Source organism: Ovis canadensis, chromosome 18, assembly GCF_042477335.2.
Source record: "Ovis canadensis isolate MfBH-ARS-UI-01 breed Bighorn chromosome 18, ARS-UI_OviCan_v2, whole genome shotgun sequence".
Taxonomy (NCBI): domain Eukaryota; kingdom Metazoa; phylum Chordata; class Mammalia; order Artiodactyla; family Bovidae; genus Ovis; species Ovis canadensis.
The window spans coordinates 38,524,320-38,546,190 of record NC_091262.1 but is presented as its reverse complement, the minus strand read 5'-3'; positions in this window follow the sequence as shown (position 1 = coordinate 38,546,190).

The following is a 21,871-nucleotide window of genomic DNA, read 5'->3' as shown; positions in this document are numbered from 1 at the left end:
TTCTTCTTGGATTGTTCCTTATGTAGTGGCCTTCTTTGTCTCTTTTCACAGCCTTTGTTTTAAAGTCTATTTTATCGGATATGAGTATTGCCACTCCTGCTTTCTTTTGGTCTCTATTCGCGTGGTATATCTTTTTCCAGCCCTTCACTTTCAGTCTGTATGTGTCCCTTGTTTTGAGGTGGGTCTCTTGTAAGCAGCATATAGAGGGGTCTTGTTTTTGTATCCATTCTGCCAGTCTTTGTCTTTTGGTTGGGGCGTTCAACCCATTTACGTTTAAGGTAATTATTGATAAGTATGATCCCGTTGCCATTTACTTTATTGTTTGGGGTTCGGGTTTATACACCCTTTTCGTGTTTCCTGTCTAGAGGATATCCTTTAGAATTTGTTGGAGAGCTGGTTTGGTGGTGCTGAATTCTCTCAGCTTTTGCTTGTCTGTAAAGCTTTTGATTTCTCCTTCATATTTGAATGAGATCCTTGCTGGGTACAGTAATCTGGGCTGTAGGTTATTGTCTTTCATCACTTTAAGTATGTCTTGCCATTCCCTCCTGGCCTGAAGAGTTTCTATTGAAAGAGCAGCTGTTATCCTTATGGGAATCCCCTTGTGTGTTATTTGTTGTTTTTCCCTTGCTGCTTTTAATATTTGTTCTTTGTGTTTGATCTTTGTTCATTTGATTAATATGTGTCTTGGGGTGTTTCGCCTTGGGTTTATCCTATTTGGGACTCTCTGTGTTTCTTGGACTTGGGTGATTATTTCCTTCCCCATTTTAGGGAAGTTTTCAACTATTATCTCCTCAAGGATTTTCTCATGATCTTTCTTTCTGTCTTCTTCTTCTGGGACTCCTATAATTCGAATGTTGGAGCCTTTCATATTGTCCTGGAGGTCTCTGAGATTGTCCTCGTTTCTTTTAATTCGTTTTTCTTGTTTCCTCTCTGATTCATTTATTTCTACCATTCTATCTTCTATTTCACTAATCCTATCTTCTGCCTCCGTTATTCTACTATTTGTTGCCTCCAGAGTGTTTCTGATCTCATTTATTGTGTTATTCATTATATTTTGACTCTTTTTTATTTCTTCTAGGTCCTTGTTAAACCTTTCTTGCATCTTCTCAATCCTTGTCTCTAGGCTATTTATCTGTGTTTCCATTTTGATTTCAAGATTTTGGATCATTTTCACTATCAATATTCGGAATTCCTTCTCCGGTAGATTCCCTACTTCTTCCTCTTTTGTTTGGTTTGGTGGGCAACTTTCCTGTTCCTTTACCTGCTGAGTATTCCTCTGTCTCTTCATCTTGGTTATATTGCTGCGTTTGGGGTGGCCTTTTTATATTCTGATAATTTGTGGAGTTCTCTTTATTATGGAGCTTCCTCACTTTGGGTGGGGTTCTATCAGTGGCTTGTCAAGGTTTCCTGGTTAGGGAGGCTTGTGTTGGAGTTCTGGTGGGTGGAGCTGGGTTTCTTCTCTCTGGAGTGCAGTGGAGTGACCCGTAATGGGTTATGAGACCTCAAAGTTTTTGGGATAATTTTGAGCTGCCTGTATATTGAGGCTCAGGGGGGTGTTCCAGTGTTGCTGGAAAATTTGGCTGGTATGTCTTGTTTTGGAACTTGTTGGCCCTTGGGTGGAGCTTGGTTTTGGTGTAGGTATGAAGGCATTTGATGAGCTCCTATTGCTTAATGTTCCCTGAATTCAAGAGTTCTCTAATGTTTTCAGGCGTTGGGTTTAAGCTTCCTGCTTCTGGTTTTCAGTTTTATTTTTACAGTAGCCTCTAGACTTCTCCATCTATACAGCACCGATGATAAAACATCTAGGTTAAAGATGAAAAGTTTCTCCACATTGAGGGACACTCAGAGAGGTTCACTGAGTTACAGGGAGAAGAGAAGATGGAGGGGGTAGTTAGAGGTAACTGGAATGAGATGCGGTGAGATCAAGAGAGGAGAGAGCAAGCTAGCCAGTAGTCACTTCCTTATGTGCGCTCTATAGTCTGGACCGCTCAGAGGTATTTACAGAGTTATACGGGGAAGAGGAGAGGGAGGAAGTAGACAGAGGTGACCAGGAGGATAAGGGAGAGGAACGAGTAGGAGAGAGACAAATCCTGCCAGTAACCAGTTCCTTAGGTGTTCTCTACCGTCTGGAACACACAGAGATTCACAGAGTTGGATGGAGAAGAGATGGGGGAGAAAAGATACAGAGGCCACCTGGTGGAGAAAAAGGAGAGTCCAAAGGAGGAGAGAGTGGTCAAGCCAGTAATCTCGCTCTCAGGTAAACTTGGGTAGTGAAGTTTGGGTTTTTAAATGTACAAAATTGACAACAAATACCTAAGAGCAAAGATTAAAAATCTGGAGTAGAGGTTGGATTTTCAAAGATACAATATTAAAGAAAAGCAGAAGGAAAAAGGAAGAAAGAAAAAAAAAGAATTATTAAAAAACAAACAAACAAACAAACAAAAACACCAATAACCATCCAAAGAGTATATATATGGTGTTTGCCTTAAAAAAAAAAAAAAAGTCTTTTTTTTTTTTAAATAGTAATAGTAGGTTATAGAAATAAAAATTAGAGGAGAAACAGAAGACTTAACAATTAAAAAAAAGCTCGGAAAAAAAGAAAAAAAAGAAAAAAGAAAAAAAAGAAAAAAGAAAAAAAAAGAATGATTTTAAAAATATTAAAAAATTAAAAATATATCTGGCTCTTCTCTGATGTTATGGGCCATGTGGGCTCACTTCCAAGGTGGTTCCCTCTGTTTAACTTCTTCTGTTTGCTGGTTTTTAGGCTCACTAGTTCAGTCGCGCTGTGGGGAGGGGGGATGCTGCAAACAAATAGCACTGTCGTGTGTACACAGTATCTCTGCCCCACTTGACCTGTCCTTTCTCGCGGCGCACAAACCGCTCCGGCTCTACAATGCTCAGCCGGGAACCGTCCTGGGCTGGCCCTAGGCTGCGTGCACTTCCCCGGTCCAAGCCGCTCAGGTTCGGCCCTCAGGCAGCCCTCAGAGGCACAAATGCGGCTGGGACTGCGCTTTGTGCCCTTCCCAGGTCCGAGTAGCTCAGGAGTTTGGCGAGCGCGATCGCCGCAGCTTGTCACCTTTTCCGCCGCTGCCGCTCAGCTCTCTGGGTGGACCGCTGGCGCACCCCGTGAGGCAGACTGTGACTGTCCAGCACCCCCAGAAGTCTTAGCAAAGGAGCCTGCTTGCAGTTAGGTAAGTAAAGTCTCTCCGGGTCTGCAATTGCCCCTTTCCAGTCCTTACGGCTCTGGCTGCCTGTCCCCGGCGGGGAATGGTCTGCAGCCGGCTTTTTCCGCTCTGTCCTTTGTTCTGTGCTCAGTCCTGGCGGTGTCTTATGTTCGAGCTTTTCGCGTGGTAGCTATCCCACAGTCTGGTTTGCTAGCCCAAGTTAGGTCGTTCTGGTTGCGCGTGCGTGTAAGAATCTCCCTGCCCGATTCTTACAAAGCTCTGCAGCCCGCGCCTCCCGCGCGTCCCTGCACTGCCCCCACTTCCCAATGGCGGATGCAGGCGTCCGTGCTGCTTTTCCGCTGGGGGAGTTACTGGTGGGCTTGTAATCTCTTGGTTTTAATTATTTATCTATTTTTCCTTCCTGTTATGTTGCCCTCTGTGTTTCCAAGGCTCGCCACAGACTCGGCAGGGAGAGTGTTTCCTGGTGTTTGGAAACCTCTCTTCTTAAAATTCCCTTCCCGGGACGGGCTTCCCTTCCCGGGACGGAGCTCCCTCCCCACCTCCTTTGTCTCCTTTCTCGTTTTTTATATTTTTTCCTACCTGTTTTTGAAGACAATGGTCTGCTTTTCTGGTTGCCTGATGTCCTCTGCCAGCCTACAGAAGTTGTTTTGTGGAGTTTGCTCGGCGTTGAAATGTTCTTTTGAGGAATTTGTGAGGGAGAACGTGATCTTCCCGTCCTATTCCTCTGCCGTCTTTCTGATCTTCCCTCGGGTTCATTTTAATACTCGTGGACAAGCGGGCAGGCTGGGACTGCCCTGGGGGCTGACCCTGACTCACTCAAGCCTGCCTTCCACCTGGATGACTCCCGAAGCAGACAGCAAAGTGCTCAGTCGCTGGGAAAGGGTCTGCAGGGAGGCATTTCTGAACCGTGGTTCCTGCTGACCATGTCTGCACCGCCAGAAGGAGTGGTCACATGGGGTGCTGGCATAAGCATGCTTTCTCCACATCCTGGACATCGTACCCTTGACTGTCTCCAGTGAGCCAGGACCCAGAACGCAGTCTCTCAGGGAGCGGGGGCTGTAGGACTGGCTGGGGCAGATTTACCCCTCAGCTTCGGCATAGGGTCTGGCTCTAAGGCCTGGCTTGTTGAAGGAATAAAAGACATGTATTCATTCACAGTCCTGCTTTGATGATTGGTGGGCAGGTTACTCAGATCCACCCTCTCATAGAAAACAAAAACAATCAAAGTGTCACGCCTTAAAGTTACTGAAGACCTGAGAAGACCCAGAGCAGCAACTGCCCAAGAGAAGGAGTCCAACAGAAGACCCCTCTCTCCCCATGGAGCTGGACTCCCAGGAGACGACGCTTTCAGGTGACCCAGAAAGGACCTCCCTCCTCCAGCCTCGGGAATGACAAGGAAGGTGGTTCTGGTGCCGAGCAGGAGAAGGAGCAGGTGAGGACCCCAGTGGGTCCAGGCATGTCAGCCCATGACCTTGGTTCAAGGTGACCCTATCCAGAACACCCTCAGATGAGTGGAGAATGTAAGTGCCAAGTCTTTCCGGATAAGGACACCTTCTTCCCAGGCTTGGGAACTCCCACGGGTTATGGAAGAGCGTGGCCGTTATGGAAGAGCGCCAGGCACACCAGGATGAAAGACACCTGGAGGAGAACCAGCAGAAGTGACCCCCTCAGCTTTGGGATTCTGAGAGGATTTGATGGATAATAAATCTAATAAATCAGCTAAGCTCATCTCATTTAGAGAAATGAACCTCAAGATAGAAAGGTCCTGCAAAGGACAGGAAAGCATTAAAGAAAATGACACAGCCAACTTGGAAAAGAACCAAACAGAATGAGCAGAAATAAAACAGTGTCATAATGAGAAGCGAAAATACAACAGACACATTTGAAGACACTTGGCCTCTTCAGGAAAAGGAGACACGTGGCCACTCAGCAGGGGCATGCTGGTAATGTATGCAGCCCCCTGCCCAACCCCCTGCTCTCCAGGAAGAAACCCTGATCTGTAGCTGCATCATTTGCCAATTTCCGTGGTGTAAATACTCTCGCCGTGGCCTGTTTCATGTACCAAAGGGTTAACACCCGGCTGGCAGAATTCCCGATGAGCCAGAGAGAGCTGACTCTGGCACACAACCGGCCTAGAGACATGGGAGGACATCAAAACCGCAACCAGAGGGACACAGATTTCAGCCCGACTACCTGGCACCAGGGAAGAGCTGTCCTTGCGGAACTTTAAAGACAAGACTCTTCAAACATGTCCAGAATTCACTTGATAACTTTGCCATTTCCTTCTCCAGTTTAGAACAAGTACGCTTCCACAAAACCAAGAGAGGCCCAAAGGGAGCCAGGTGGGGTGTAGAAAAGCCTCAACACTTAAGACTCAAGAGACATAAAAACTTTACAGCCAAAGAAATGAATGTGCAATGGTGGAATTATGACTAGAGATATGAATAGCTTCGGGACTAGACAATGGCCCCTGACACCTTACTGAAGGAGAGGCTCATGGCATAGGCACTAAGCCTGGGGGTAGGAGTGAGATGGCGGCTGAAGACCACATTTTGTTGTTGTTCAGTCACTAAGTCACATCCGATTCTTTGAGACCCCATGGTCTGCAAACACACCAGGCTTCCCTGTCCTTCACCACCTCCCAGAGCTTACTCAGACTCATGTCTATTGACTCCATGATGCCATCCAACCATCTCATCCTCTGATGCCCCCTTTCCCTCCTGCCCTCAATCTTTCCCAGCATCAGGGTCTTTTCCAATGAGTCAGCTCTTCACACGGGTTGGCCAAAGTATTGGAGCTTCAGCTTCAGCATCAGTCCTTCCAATGAATATTCAGGGTTGATTTCCTTTAGGATTGACTGCTTTGATGTCCTTGCAGTCCAAGGGACTTCTCCAACTCCACAGTTCAAAAGCATCAATTCTTTGGCACTTAGCCCTCCCAACAGTCCAGTTCTCACGGTTCAGGGAAAAGAGTCTGACATGAGAACCCAGCACCCACGTTCAACTGCCCCTGTTGGGCCCAGTGGCCTTGATCTCCTTGCCCCACCTCTCAGAGCCTCAGTTCCTTCCTTTGGTAAAGGGATCTGACCCTTTTACCACAAGCCAGTTCAGGATACCCACAGAAGGTGGGGTGGGGATGGGGCTTTGCATCCAGGCTGACAAGTCCCTGAGAACATCTGTTGCTGCATTATCCTTACATACGGAGTTGTTGAAACTAGACCTGAGGTGCCTCTAAGTCGAGAACCCCCACCCCAATGTCCAGGCTATGAGGAGGGACCCCCACCCCCCAACTCCATGCTCATCACCACACTTAGCCAAGTCTGGGAACTGTCTCAGACACCAGCTCATGCCCACAAAGCCTCAGCTGGAAACTGCAAGAAACATGCCCCTCTCCCCTGTCCTGTGTCCATGGCAACCCTGCTCACCCCCCAGCAGGTGAAAGCCCCTCCATTCTAAGGTGGAAAAACCAAGGTCCCGAATAGGGAAGCCACTTGCCTGAGGCTGCTCAGCCTTCAGGAATTGGCCGGGCTGGGTCTGGACCTGCACACATGGTCACACGGGCTGTGTGCGGTCTGAGCCTCTCTGGGAGCTGAGGTACATTCACCGCCTGACCAGCCATCCTGGAGTCTGGTGTGGAGGTGGCTCCCATCCTCCAGCAGGCAGTTGCTCGCTTGCTTTTCAAAAAGCAATATCCACGAAGACGCGAAACAGATACCGCCCCAGCCCACACCAACTCCAGGAAGCAATGAGGAGAAACTACACCCCCCAGCCCTGGGGGGCGGTGGCGAGCCCTGAACGGCAGCTTGAAAGCAAACTGACCTTGTAGGGTTCACATGTCTGCAGCCTTAACAATTCTGCCAAATCCGGAGTCAAGTTCAACATCAGGGAGGTGTGGGCTTGGTCACCCCCAGTACACAGCCGGAATTTTCCTGTGTGGCCTTTTCGGCAATTACCAGTGGACATAAATAATGCCCTGGCTTTGAGTTTGCCCTTGAAAAATGCTGATGGGTTTCAGTTACAAGGAAACATGTTGGCCAACAAGCTGCTCTTGTCCATTTCCTGGGAACCCTGGCCGCTAACCCCACAGCCATCAGAGGGCCAGAGCAGTGGGGGATGGGCGGAAGAGGCGCTCCTGCAGAAGGCAGGCCTGGGCCACCTGCCTCCAGGACCTTTTCCTACCATTTCCATCCTGTCTGCTGTCCCAGGGGTCTCTGACATGACACCCCTCCTGGACCATCATGTGTGAAACTGACTTCGGGGGTCGTCTCTGGATCAAGGGGCCTGATTTGACAATGAGGGCCCCTCTTGTGGGTGGCTGGGGAAGCAATTTTTAAGCTGAGGTCCTCTGGGCCCACGGTGGCTGGCGGAGGGTTGGGGGGCAAGTGGGTCACCCGTGGTCACAGCCAGTTGGCCAGGCTCAGCCTCCATCCATCCTATATGCAAAGTTATTAGCATATTTCTTCCAGACCCACCACTTCCCCTTCCACTGGGTTCCTGAACCAGGCACACAGTGTTGTGTATGGGTCTCTGTCTGGGGTACATCTGGGGCACTGGACAGGGGATTGGGGACTTGAGTAGACACTGGAGGAGGGGGGACTTCCTTGGGGAAGTTTCTGACAGTTCCTGGGAAATAGGCCTGCATGCTCCTCGCACCTCTAAGCATGGACCAGGGTCAGCAGTTCATACACCCTGGGAGCAGGTGAGAAGTGCACTGTGGGGCACTCCTAGACCTGCTAAAAGTCAGAACCTGCATCTTGACGACCTCACGGGCTTCTGTGCACACCTCGGGAACCTACACCGAGTCAGCCAGGCCAAGGCTTGGTCCCCACCAGATCACCTGCCCTGCTCAGCTCTCCAACCACATGCCATGCCTTCCCCACCCATGGCTGTACTCGAGGGGTCCTGCATGAGCTCCACCCACTCCTGGGATAATTGCTCATGTGTAAAGGCTCAGCTTTGTGGCGGGGTGAATGGTGCCCTCCAAAAGAGACACCCACATCCCAACTCCCCATATTTGCCAGGGGGCCTTTATTTGTAAATGGGGTCATTGCACATGAAATCAAGTTCGATAAGGTTACAGTGGATTAGGTGGGCCTTATGCAGAATGATGGGTGTCTTTATAAGAAGAGGAGAGACACACAGAGAGGAGGAGGCCATGTGAGGAGGAGGCAGAGGCTGGGGGGATGTGGCCACAACCCAGGAACACCTGGAGCCCCAGAAATGGGAAGAGCTGGGAGTGACGCTCCTCCAGAGCCCAGGTCGGGGGGCCGGGTCCTGCTGACCCTTGACTTTAGACTTCTGGCCCCCAGAACTGGGAGAGAATCGATTAGTATTGTTTTAAGCCTCCCCACCACCCCAGTTTGTGGCCGTCGGTATCAGAAGCCCCACCTGGGACACTCAGTGTTCTGTGTCCCTAAGATCCACCAATCGACTGCTACCTCAGCCAGGCCAGTCTTCCCCCGGTCATCACGGGATGTCTTCTCAACAATAAACCTCCTGACTCGGGAGAAAGGCTCACGCTGCACACAGGGGCCCCATCTGTGTGGGGCCAAAGCGCATGTTGCCTCAGAGCGGCTCAGCCTCACACACCTGCTGGCCCAGGGGGAGCAAAGAGGGTCACACACCTCTGAGCCCCTGTGCCCTCCACACCCTGCCCAGTCATAACTGCAGACGACCGGGCCAGCAGACATTTCAGGAGGGCAGACTTGCTTATCTGCCCCCATTGCTCTTGCTTCACTGTCCTTTTGCATTCCCCCACCCCTGCTTCTGGGCTTCCCTTGGGCCTCCCTTGGAGCTCAGCGGGTAAAGAATCTGCCTGCAATGCAGGACACCTGGGTTCAGTCCCTGCGTTGGGAAGATCCCTGGTGAAGGGAAAGGCTACCCACTCCAGTATTCTGGCCTGGAGAATTCCATTGACTGTATAGCCCATGGGGTCGCCAAGAGTTAGACATGACTGAGCAACTTTCATTTCCTTCATCCTTGCTCCTGGTCCAGCCTGTCCAGCTGGCCCTCATGTTTGGGCCCGGGGGACACCGGTGACATCTGGGGACATTTTCAGTTGCATTTATGAATGCTGCAAGATAGTAAATGCCAACAACACCAAGGCTGAGAAATCCCACTTTAAGACTCTTCATCTTTTGGGGGTCATTGCTTGAGTATCCAATAGAGTCCATGGATTTCTTTCTCCCTGGGGAAGCACGCAGAAGCCCCAATTTTGTTTCACAGTGGGCAAGGTAGTGTGGCTGGGCTCTCTCTGAGGCTATCTTGTTCCCCAAACCTTCTCACTTCTTGTAATCTGAGCATCCCCAGGAATGAGTCTTCCTGACATCTCTCCACTACTCAGGCTGGTGTGGACCCGCACACACCCTGTACGCTGCCTGTGCCCAGTGGCCCCTGAATAGACTCTGGTCTCGAGCAGGGGCAGGCAACAGGCTTCCTGGGGCCTGACTCATCTCAGGGGAAAGCTCAGGGTTGCAGGGGCCATGGAAAAGTTGGTAACGATCTGAAGACACCACAGGAAGATGGCTCATGCTCAGCTCCAGCGTTTTGAAATCTTGAACCGTTTAGTTTATGCCAATAACAGTTTCACCTAAAAAGGGCCCAATCAGAGACTTCCCTGGTGGTCCAGCGGTTAACACTCTGCCTTCCAATGCAGGGAGTGTGGGTTCAATCACTGGTTGGGGAACTAAGATCACCGCATGCCTCGAGGTGTGGCCCCCCAATTTTGTTTAAAAAAGCCATTCACTCATGAAGGCAGCTCAGGTGCTATCGAGCCCTGCCTGCCTGTCTGGCTCGTCCATGAGCTGTGACCACCTCCAGGGAAGGACTTCACCTTCTCTTCTCTCTGCACCATGAACCTGCACACAGGGGGCCTTCAGAACCTCAGGAGACTCACCCCACCCGCACTATAGCCAGAACCCTCCCCAGGCATTAAAACAGCTGTGGAGTCACTTTGGCCCAAGCCCTGGTTACGGATCCCTGCAACCTACTACAGCCTCTACAGCGTGAATGATCAGGTCCTTTATACACAGATTCCCGGCTGTGAGATCCGAGCTTTGAATTCATTGTCAGCTCTGTCCCTCCCGTGGCAGCCCGGTGGGCCGGGATGCAGACAAAGGAGCTCATGAGCTGAGTTTCAAGGGAGGCATTGAAAGGACAGCGATGGATGCAACCTGTTGCAAACCTAGGCAGGGTCCCTACATGTCTCAGAAAAGGCCTCTGGTGTGCAGGTGTGGAGGAGGGCTCCCACGATGCAAAGGAAAGAAGGTACTCAGGGGCAAAGGCTCATGGCCTCTCCTGTAGCAGCTCCACTTGGTAGCTCGTGAACAGTGGACAGCCAAGTGGTCACATGAGTGTGACTCTTATTCCCTCACAAAGCAAGAGAAAGGGGGCAGGGTATGGGAGTGCCCTGAGGGTGTGGTGGGGCGGATGAAGGGAGGTGTCCTTCCTCTCTTCAGTGCAAATTGCTTTTGTGAGTCTCAGAGCTTCCAGATGGCAGTTACCAAGTCAGGTCCCCACAGGATCCAGTGTGGGCTGGGTGCCTTAGCCCCTGTCACATGGATGAGCCACACCATATGGTTTCCCTGGGTTCTAACAGCAGGATCTGGGGATTTTGTCTAGGTACACACTTCCTTGCTGTAGCTGTCTTACCTGTTACCCGCTTCTCTGAGCCCCAGTTTTGTCCTCTAGATAAAAAACATCGATTGCTACCTTAGCAGGTTGCTACCTTAATCCTGTGAAGACTAATTAGGGTAATCCTACAATTAATAGCTGGCCTTAAGAGATATCAATGAATAGCTGGCCTTAAGAGATACTGGGCTTCCCTGATAGCTCAGCTGGTAAAGAATCCTCTTGCCATGCAGGAGTCCCAGGTCTGATTCCTGGGTTGGGAATCCTGATCCTGATCCACTGCAGAAGGGACAGGCTACCCACTCCAGTATTCATGGGCTTCTCTTGTGGCTCAGCTGGTAAAGAATCTGCCTGCAATGCAGGAGACCTGGGTTCAATCCCTGGACTGGGCAGATCCCCTGGAGAAGGGAAAGGCTACCCACTCCAGTATTCTGGCCTGGAGAATTCCATGAACTGTATAGCCTATGGGGTCGCAAGAATCATACACGAATGAGGGACTTTCACTTCATTTTCAAGAGATATGACCTGAATCCAGATTAAACTGGCGTCTCCAAGTGTCATCTGGCATTTCTTCCCTGAAGCCAGCCAAAACCCACACAGCTGCATTTCCAGGGTCTCCACTTAGCCAGCTGGACAGAAAACCCAACGTGGTTCAAGCAAGCTGACAGACAAGCAAGAGAGGACTCACAGGCATACCGCTTCCCTCCGGTTTCAGAACCGGCACTCTCAACCCCTGGGCTCAGGAACGACCTCATTCTCAGGCCAGCAGCTCTGCCCTGATGGGCTCAGAAGGTCACCAACTGCCCCAGGCTGACCTCACGCCCCTCCCACTGCTGGAGCCTGATCTCACCCAGCTCCACCCCTTCTGGCAGAAGGCGAGCTCCTCTTCCCTTGATTCCAGCGAGAGGCCCAGTCCTGGGCCCCAGTTGGCCACCGCACCAGTCCTGAGCCAATCACGGTGGCCAGGAGGGAGAGAACACCCCGATTGGCCAGGTTCAGGTCATGTGACCATACTCTCCAGGACACGGGTGAGCTGCTCCCCCTGTGTCAGCGGTGGAGACAGTGCGATGCCCAAGAGCAGGGCTGAGAGTCCAGTCACTGTGTCCGTGTGCTCAGTGTCCTGGGACGTGCCTGCACATCCTCTCTACACACCACTTTGTCCTCTGCAGGCAAAATATTCATGACACACCTCTTTCCTTCCCAAGCGCTGTTTCACACACCCACATTCCAGGGAGCAGGGCCTCCTGTTTGAAGATAGGTTAGGAGATCCTCTCTTGACCTCTGGGCTTATTTCTTGTATCATGTTAGAATAATTTATTCAGTCTAAAAACCCCTACAAGCACCACCACATGCTGCTTTGCTTATTCAGGATTCTTAGCTGTTCTGAGTTGAGGGCATGGCCCACGGGCCTCCCAGAGGGAATGAATTTTGTCCAAGGATGCACCTGAGAGGCTGAATCACTGAATCACTTTGCTGTAAATGTTAAACAAACAAATTATTGTAAATTAACAATACCTCGACTTAAAGAAAAGATATTCCTTCATCCAAAATTGTTCAAAATTTTGTAAAATTTCTCTCTCAATCGTTGGTTCTTCAGTTCAGTTCAGTTCAGTTCAGTCGCTCAGTTGTGTCCAACTCTGCGACCCCATGAACTGCAGCACGCCAGGCCTCCCTGTCCATCACCATCTCCCGGAGTTCACTCAAACTCACATCCATCGAGTCAGTGATGTCATCCAGTGATCTCATCCTCCGTCGTCCCCTTCTCCTCCTGCCCTCAATCCCTCCCAGCATCAGGGTCTTTTCCAAAGAGTCAACTCTTCGCATGAGGTGGCCAAAATACTGGAGCTTCAGCTTTAGCATCATTCCTTCCAAGGGACTCTCAAGAGTCTTCCCCAACAGTCTTCTCCCCAGTTCAAAAGCATCAATTTTTCAGCTCTCAGCTTTCTTCACAGTCCAACTCTCTCACCCAGTACATGACTACTGGGAAAACCATAGCCTTGACTAGACGGACCTTTGTTGGCTAAGTAATGTCTCTGCTTTTGAATATGGTATCTAGGTTGCTCATAACTTTTCTTCCAAGGAGTAAGCGTCTTTTAATTTGATGGCTTCACTCACCATGTGCGGTGATTTTGGAACCCAAAAACATGAAGTCTGACACTGTTTCCCCATCTATGTGCCTTGAAGTGATGGGACCAGATGCCATGATCTTCGTTTTCTGAATGTTGACCTTTAAGCCAACTTTTTCATTCTCCGCTTTCACGTTCATCAAGAGGCTTTTTAGTTTCTCTTTACTTTCTGCCATAAGGGTGGTGTCATCTGCATATCTGAGGTTATGATATTTCTCCCAGCAATCTTGATTCCAGCTTGTGCCTCTTCCAGCCCAGCGTTTCTCATGATGTACTCTGCATAGAAGTTAAATAAGCAGGGTGACAATATACAGCCTTGACATTCTCCTTTTCCTATTTGGAACCAGTCTGTTGTTCCATGTCCTATTGCTTCCTGACCTGCATATAGGTTTCTCAAGAGGCAGGTCAGGTGGTCTGGGATTCCCATCTCTTGAAGAATTTTCCACAGTTTATTGTGGTCCACACAGTCAAAGGCTTTGGCATAGTCAATAAAGCAGAAAGAGATGTGTTTTTTTGGAACTCTCTTCTTTTTCGATGATCCAGTGGATGTTGGCAATTTGATCTCTGGTTTCTCTGCCTTTTCTAAAGCCAGCTTGAACATCTGGAAGTTCACGGTTCACGTAGTGCTGAAGCCTCGCTTGCAGAATTTTGAGCATTACTTTACTAGTGTGTGAGATGAGTACAATTGTGCGGTAGTTTGAGCATTCTTTTCCTTGCCTTTCTTTGGGATTGGAATGAAACTAACCTTTTCCAGTCCTGTGGCCACTGCTGAGTTTTCCAAATTTGCTGGCAACTTGAGTGCAGCACTTTCACAACATCATCTTTCAGGATTTGAGATAGCTCCACTGGAATTCCATCACCTCCACTAGCTTTGTTCATAATGATGCTCTCTAAGGCCCACTTGACTTCACATTCCAGCATGTCTGGCTCTAGGTGAGTGATCACACCATCATTTTTATCTTGGTCGTGAAGCTCTTTTTTGTACAGCTCTTCTGTGTATTCTTGCCACCTCTTCTTAATATCTTCTGCTTCTGTTAGGTCCATACCATTTCTGCCCTTTTTTGAGCCCATCTTTGCATGAAATGTTCCCTTGGTATCTCTAATTTTCTTGAAGAGATCTCTAGTCTTTCCCATTCTGTTGTTTTCCTCTATTTCTTTGCATTGATCCCTGAGGAAGGCTTTCTTATCTCTTTTTGCTAATCTTTGGAACTCTTCATTCAGATGCTTATATCTTTCCTTTTCTCCTTTGCTTTTCACTTCTCTTCTTTTCACAGCTATTTCTAAGTCCTCCGCAGACAGCCATTTTGCTTTTTTGCATTTGCTTTCCATGGGGATGGTCTTGATCCCTGTCTCCTGTACAATGTCACGAACCTCAGTCCAGGGTTCATCAGGCACTCTATCTATCAGATCTAGTCCCTTAAATCTATTTGGTTCTCAGTATGTGTCTAATTGGTTTGGTGGTGTTTTGTGAGGTAGGGATCCAACTTACTTTCCCATATGGATACCAAATTGCCCCAGTGGGGTGATTCTTTTGTCCTTTCTCCTGGAAATGTCCTTTCTGGGTTTACCTATTAAAAAGCTTTTTTAAAAATGCCAAGTATCAAGCACTTCAGATCTTCTTAATTTATAGAGCTCCCCAGAGGCATGTTTCCATTTCTGTGTCTTCTTTGCATTTCACCATTGCCAGTTTCTAGTATACACAAGTACCCTCAGAGGGTTCTCTGTAGTGAACCGTGTATGTTTCTGTGAGAGCAGAGGATGTGAGCATGGAGGAGGGTCTGAATCCATAGTGACCATGTGACCATGCTCAGCAACCCCAATATTAAGTCTGGCTGAGACCTCCTAAGACAAGGTCTGTGTTTCTTCCTCTTGGTGTCTGGATATGCAGAACGATGTCGGTGGATTGGGACTTGGATCTCTGGGTCCAGCAGTGTGGAGATATATCCATAGCCTGCTTTTCCATTCTATTTTCCTCCTATAGGCTCTGCTGAGCTGGTGTGGAGATATTTCTGCTAAAGGTTGAGAGGTCGTCAGTCCTTCTGCTTCTCATCCCCTGCCTCGTCTGTACTTCTGTCACTTTTTAAAAATATAGCTAGTTTTCAACGTTGTCCATCCTTGTGTCATTCTGACCCTCAGGCCCCTGTGGTTTAATAGACCTCCAGCTCCCAAGAGCTCTTTGCCTGGTGGAGACGTGGAGAACTCAGGGAGCAACACTACATCACACTGGAGCCTGGACCAGAGAGAAGGTTCTTGCCAGGAAGGCTCCATCCCTGCTGTGGGGGGTTCGGAGTTATCACTTCTGACTGTGCATGGCCCTCGGTGCAGGCCCCACTCTGAGATCTGGAAAGGAGGTGGCTTCCCTCATTGACACAGAACTAGTATTTTTTTGTCCTTGTCCTTGTCCAGTCCTGCTTGGCTCCCAGGCTCTACCTTTGACCCTCGCCCACAGGATCAGGAGAGCCCGGTTCTAGAGGAGTTTCATACAAGGAGAGGCTCCTGGAGACACTCCAACCCCTCAGCCTAAATAAGCATTTCCTTGGAGTTTCACAGCCCTGGGAGGAGACACTGGTTTTTGTGTTCACTTTACAGTTGAATATGTTGAGCCTCAGATCATTGTGTGATTTGCCCTGGGTCACTCTGCAGGTCAGAGGGTGAGCTGGGATTTGAACCCAGACTCTAGGTCTTGGAGCCCGTGACTGTACAGGTATTTCTGCCCCTCAGTTAAATTCATTTCAGGGTTTGTTGTTTTTTTTGCATGCCTTTGTATATGGGACTGTTCTGTTCTCTCTCTGATGGTTCATATCTTGCTATATTGCTGAGTTTATTGGTTTTAATAGTTGTTACTTGGTGGAGTTTTTAAGGTTGCATATAAATCCTGTTGTAATCGAACAGTGACAGTGTAACTTCATCTGTTCTGATGGGGATGCCTTTAATTTCCTTTTCTCGCCTAGTTACTCTGGGAAGGACACTGCCACTGCTATGATGAGCAAGATAGGTGAGAGTGGGCATCCTTGCTCTTTCCTGATCTTTTAGGAAAACCTCTGGTGGCTCAGATGGTAAGGCATCTGCCTACAATGTGGGAGACCCAGGTTGGATCCCTGGGCTGGGAAGATCCTGTGGAGAAGGAAATGGGAACCCACTCCAGTACGCTTGCCTGGAAAATCCCATAGACGGAGGAGCCTGGTAGGCTACAGTCCATGGGGTCGCCAAGAGTCGGGCACAGCCGACAGACTTCACTGTCACTTTTCACCTCTTTACCACTGAGTTGGATGTTAGCCGTGGGCTTGTCTTGTATACCCTTTAGTATGTTCCATGCATAGCCACTGTACTGTGAGATTGTATCCAATGATGTTACCCTTTGTCAAAAGCTTTTTCTGCAATTATTGAGAAGATCATGTGATTTTATTCTTAATTTTGCTCATATTGTGTATCACAGTGATTGATGTGCAGATCATAAATCATGCTTGCAGGCACAGAATAACTACATTTGATTATAGTGTATGATTCTTTTAGTGTATTCATCAATTTGGTTTGCTAATCTTCTTTTAAGGATTTTTACATCCATGTACAGCTGAGTCAGGGTTCTCTGGTGGTTCATATGGTAAAGAATCTGCCTGCAATCCAGGAGACCTAGGTTTGAGCCCTAGGTCAGGAAGATCCCCTCGAGAAAGGAATGGCTACCCACTCCAATATTCTTGCCTGGAAAATGCTCTGGACAGAGGACCTGGTGGGCTACAGTCCATGGGTCACAAATAATTGGACATGACTGAATGATTCACACTTACAAGACTACTTCTTGACAGTCGTAATATCTAAATTTAAGATTTTATCTCAGTCAAAAATTACAGTCAAATGCAAAATGTCAAAGTCCAAGAGTCCTTAGAAATAGATGACAATAAGGCATAACAGATGAAAGCAAAAAGGACACCACATAATTTACTTTTCATGAGAATTTTAGATCTTCAGAGGAATTCTCATTTAGCGAAATTAAAATGCAAGCTTTAGTTTAGACTGGAAACCTTTTTTGGTATTATGTTTCTATCTTCAGACTGAAATTTCATTATTTATGTATGATGTATTAAGCAATACTGTGTGGATATTAAAATCATATTTTCAAAACCTTTAATGATATTTATAAGTACTTATAGTGGAAAAACAACTAGGAAGAGAAGATGATCCCATAAGGTTTAATGACATTGCATATGTGTTGAATGATAGTTTTCAGATTGTATTTATTTATTTTTAATTGAAGAATAACTGCTTTACAATGTTTGGTTGGTTTTCCTCATACAACAACACAAATAAGCCATAAGTATATTATCCACTCTTTGGTGAGCCTGGCTCCCACTTCCCACCATCCCACCCTCTCGGTCGTCACAGAGCTCCCTGCTGGGCTCCCTATGTTATACAGCAACTTCCCACTAGCTAGCTATTTTGCATATGGTAGTGGCTATGTTTCAATGCTACTCTCTCAATTGGTCCCTCCCTCTTCTCCAGCTGAGTTCACAAGTCCTTCCTCTACATCTGTCTATCTATTCAGTTCAGTTCAGTTCATTTCAGTGGCTCAGTCGTGTCTGACTCTTAACAACCCCATGAACCCCAGCACGCCAGGCCTCCCTGTCCATCACTAACTCCCGGGCTTTACCCAAACTCATGTGCATTGAGTCGGTGATGCCACCTAACCATCTCATCCTCTGTCATCCCCTTCTCATCCTCTGTCATCCTCTTCTCCTCCTGCCTTCAATCTTTCCCAACATCAGGGTCTGTTCAAGTCAGTCAGCTCTTCACATCATGTGGCCAAAATATTGGAGTTTCAGCTTCAACATCAGTCCTTCCAATGAACACCCAGGACTGATTTCCTTTAGGATGGACGGGTTGGATCTCTTGCAGTCCAAGGAACTCTCAAGAGTCTTTTCCAACACCACAGTTCAAAAGCATCAATTCTCTGCTCAGCTGTTTTTATAGTCTGACTCTTACATCCATACATGACTACTAGAAAAATCATAGCCTTGACTAGACAGACGTTTGTTAACAAAATAATGTCTCTACTTTTTCATATGCTGTCTAGGTTGGTCATAACTTTCCTTCCAAGGAGTAAGCATCTTTTAATTTCATGTCTGCAATCACCATCTGCAAGGAAAGATAGAAGCATCTGAATGCAGAGTTCCAAAGAAGAGCAAAGAGAGATAAGGAAGCCTTCCTCAGCAATCCATGCAAAGAAATACAGGAAAACAATAGAATGGGAAAGACTTGAGGCCTCTTCAAGAAAATTAGAGATACCAAGGGAACATTTCATGCAAAGACGGGCTCGATAAAGGACAGAAATGGTATGGACCTAACAGAAGCAGAAGATATTAAGAAGAGGTCACAAGAATACACAGAAGAGCTGTACAAAAAAGAGCTTCACGACCAAGATAAAAACGATGGTGTGATCACTCACCTAGAGCCAGACATGCTGGAATGTGAAGTCAAGTGGGCCTTAGAAAGCATCACTATGAACAAAGCTAGTGGAGGTGATGGAATTCCAGTTGAACTGTTTCAAATCCTGAAAGATGATGCTGTGAAAGTGCTGCACTCAAGTTGCCAGCAAATTTGGAAAACTCAGCAGTGGCCACAGGACTGGAAAAGGTTAGTTTTCATTCCAATCCCAAAGAAAGGCAATGCCACAGAATGTTCAAACTACAGCACATTTGCACTCACCTCACAGGCTAGTAAAGTAATGCTCAAAATTCTCGAAGCCAGGCTTCAGCACGTGAACCATGAACTTCCAGATGTTCAAGCTGGCTTTAGAAAAGGCAGAGGAACCAGAGATCAAATTGCCAACATCCACTGGATCATCGAAAAAGCAAGAGAGTTCCAAAAAACCCCATCTATTTCTGCTTTATTGACTATGCCAAAGCCTTTGACTGTGTGGACCACAATAAACTGTGGAAAATTCTTCAAGAGATGGGAATCCCAGACCACCTGACCTGCCTCTTGAGAAACCTCTATGCAGGTCAGGAAGCAACAGTTAGAACTGGACATGGAACAACAGACTGGTTCCAAATAGGAAAAGGAGTCTGTCAAGACTGTGTATTGTCACCCTGCTATTTAACTTCTATGCATAGTACATCATGAGAAACGCTGGGCTGGAAGAAGCACAAGCTGGAATCAAGATTGCTGGGAGAAATATCAATAACCTTGGATATGGAGATTTGACCACCCTTATGGAAGATAGTGAAGAAGAATGAAAAAGCCTCTTGATGAACGTGAAAGAGGAGAGTGAAAAAGTTGGCTTAAAGTGCAACATTCAGAAAACGAAGATCATGGCATCTGGTCCCATGACTTCATGGCACATAGATGGGGAAACAGTGGAAACAGTGTCAGACTTTATGTTTTTGGGTTCCAAAATCACTGCAGATGGTGAGTGAAGCCATCAAATTAAAAGACGCTTACTCCTTGGAAGAAAAGTTATGACCAACCTAGATATCATATTCAAAAGCAGAGACATTACTTTGCCAACAAAGGTCCGTCTAGTCAAGTCTATGGTTTTCCCAGTAGTCATGTATGGATGTGAGAATTGGACTGTGAAGAAAGCAGAGTGCCGAAGAACTGATGCTTTTGAACTGTGGTGTTGGAGAAGACTCTTGAGAGTCCCTTGTCTGCAAGGAGATCCAACCAGTCCATTCTGAAGGAGATCAGCCCTGGTGTTCTTTGGAAGGAATGATGCTAAAGCTGAAGCTCCAGTATTTTGGCCACCTCATGTGAAGAGTTGACTCATTGGAAAAGACTCTGATGCTGGGAGGGATTGGAGGCAGGAGGAGAAGGGGACGCCTGAGGATGAGATGTCTGGATGGCATCACTGACTTGATGGACGTGAGCTTGAGTGAACTCCGGGAGATGGTGATGGACAGGGAGGCCTGGCGTGCTGCGATTCATGGGGTCACAAAGAGTCGGACACGACTGAGTAACTAAACTGAACTGAACTGAACTCAACAGGTCTAGAACAAGCTTGACTTTCGGTCAAGCACCTCATGTTATTTTCTACTATTATGAAAGGAAATGAAAGGGAATAAGATGCAGTGTTCTGGTGCTATACTCCGTTTTTTAAGAGCAGGATGGTGATGCTGAGTCTTTGAGCACAGCAAACAGGTTTATTTTTTTATTTGTTTTTCCTCCTCCTATTTATACACAGATGAAATTCTTGAGAAATCTAGGTAAGGGGCCGAAGTTGAGGTTAATTGGTGTTAAATCCAGGAGAACTGGAAGAAGCCAGGAAGATGGAAGAAGAAGTGGATGGGGCTGCCGTCAATAAAATCGGCACCTTCCCTGCATCACACCCCTCTGCAGTGTAACCCATGGCACTTTGTCTTCAGTCAGTCCCTCCCGCTAGCCCCATGGGGACAGGAGAGCGACTCAGCTTTGCCCACTGAGCACAGGGGTGGTGGGCCCAGTTCATCTGCCCTGTGTTAAGAAATTGGGCCTGCAGCCCAGCACACAGGGCACCAGACCCATCCATTCTGTGTGTTTAGGCAAAAGTGGCTGAGGATCACAGTCCAACAAATATCAAAGCTGCTTCTGATTCCAGACTCACTCCTGAGTGCCTTTTCTTTTAAAGTCTAATCAGGCTCCCTCCTGATTGCACTTTGTCTCAGATTGCATAATAAACATGCTTTTGTTTAAAAATTTGTTTTGCATTGTCCCTTCTGAACTGTGTTGATGATATCGTATCTGACATAGCGACAGAGTTTGGTTTTTTGTTTTTATTTTCACTCAAGCAGGGTAGAAGACAGAAGAACGATCTGAGAAGTGTCACTCTTTCGGAGGCCAGCGCTCAGGTGAAGGATATCGCAATATCCAGGGAGAGGATAATTCTAAAAGGTGAACTTCAATAAGGTGTTTTGAGCATATTTTCCATGGGATCTTAGTAGATGAAAAAGATCCAAATATGGAGAAGGGATGGCAACCATTCCAGTGCTCTTGCCTGGGAAATTCTTGCCTGGGACAGAGGAGCCTGGTGGCCTACAGTCCACGGCATCACACAGAGACAGACACAGCTTAGCGACTGAGCAGCAACAGTGCACAGCCAGGCAGACTGTGATTCGGGGAAACACTGCTTGACGGAAACGTGGAATAAAGCGGAGAGTGAAGCGACCTAGCAAACGCGGAGCATAGAGTTTTGGAAGACATTAAAAGTGTATAGAATAACAGCTGCACATATTCAAACAATAAAGTCTGTGGCTAAAGGAAAAAAGGAAAAAGATCCAGATAAAGAAAAGCAAGGATTTGTAAAAACGGATAAAGATCAAGCTTCTGAAATTCGGGTGACAACGATGCTCACTGAGAGCTGTAAGCTGTGCGGTCTTCATCACAGAAATCTTCTTCCTGTCACCAGGGTGTGTATAGAAGGAGAAAAGCCCTTGGGGATATTGGCTTACATGAACTGGGGGAACCTTAGATTGTTTTTACGGCAGCGCCAGTTAGTAGAGGCCCATAATCCACAGCCGGTGTCTCAACAAGCCTTGGTTCACATGACTGTTCAGATTGCCTGAGGAATGAGCTATCTGTCCAGCAGGGAAGTCATCCACCAAGATGTGGCTGTTAGGAACCGTGTCGCTGAGGACACACTTCAAGTTAAGATCGCAGACAATGCTGTCTGCAGAGACGTGTTCCCCATGGACTCTGTCATTGCCTGGGGGACAATGAGAACAGGCGGGTTTGGTGGACGGCCCTTGAAAGTCTGGTTAATAACGAGGTCTCCAGTGCCAGTGACCTGCGGGCCTTCAGAGGGAGGCTGTGGGAGCTAGCTTTTGACTCTGGGCCAAATGCCCTACGTGGACAGGGACCCCTTTGACATGGCTGCGTGCCCTAAAAGACGGTTACCACACTGTCCTGAGGAACTGTTTGCTGTGATGGCTTGTTGCTGGCCCTTCGATCTGGAAGAGAGATCCCA